The following is a 707-nucleotide window of genomic DNA, read 5'->3' on the forward strand; positions in this document are numbered from 1 at the left end:
GTCATGTGCAGAATTTAACTTTAGATTTTCTTTTCTTTCAAAACTGTATTCATGAATAGAATCATATACTTTGGAATTCTCTGTAATCATATCTTTGAAATGCTCTTTATCATAACTTAGAAATACTCTTATGCATAATCCATAACTTAAAAATGCTCTTAATCATAATTGTAAATATGCATAAAATTGCATGAATAATAACATATGAGAAATAACAGCTTGGCATTTAAAATTTCACATAAATATAATGCTTTGTAAAATTTCCCAACATTTTTCTCAAAAGTTTTGTAATAAAATATTATTGGGATTTTTCAGTGTTGTATCCCCTTACCTTGCTAAACCAAAGTTTGAGATGCCCTTATACCTAAACAAAACACAAGGGTAAATTTATTTAGAGGATATTCTGAGTTTTAGGAAACTGCTTATAACGAAGAGCTATAAATCCTAAAATTTAATAAATTTTTGGCTTACATAAAAAATTTCTATCTAAATTAGAGCTTATACTTACACTATCGATATATTTATACTAATTTAAAAGCCTAACTGATCCAGTACCAAATTAGCTAGTAAAACATCCATTTAAAACATAATAGTCCTCAAATAATATTTCCAACTACCAATCCAAAATCCATAATAGTACCCAAAACATCACATCCAAGCATATACTCAAAATCAGTACACTAGCAAGGCCACTCACTCTACTAAGA

This window comes from Alnus glutinosa, chromosome 10, assembly GCF_958979055.1.
Source record: "Alnus glutinosa chromosome 10, dhAlnGlut1.1, whole genome shotgun sequence".
NCBI lineage: Eukaryota > Viridiplantae > Streptophyta > Magnoliopsida > Fagales > Betulaceae > Alnus > Alnus glutinosa.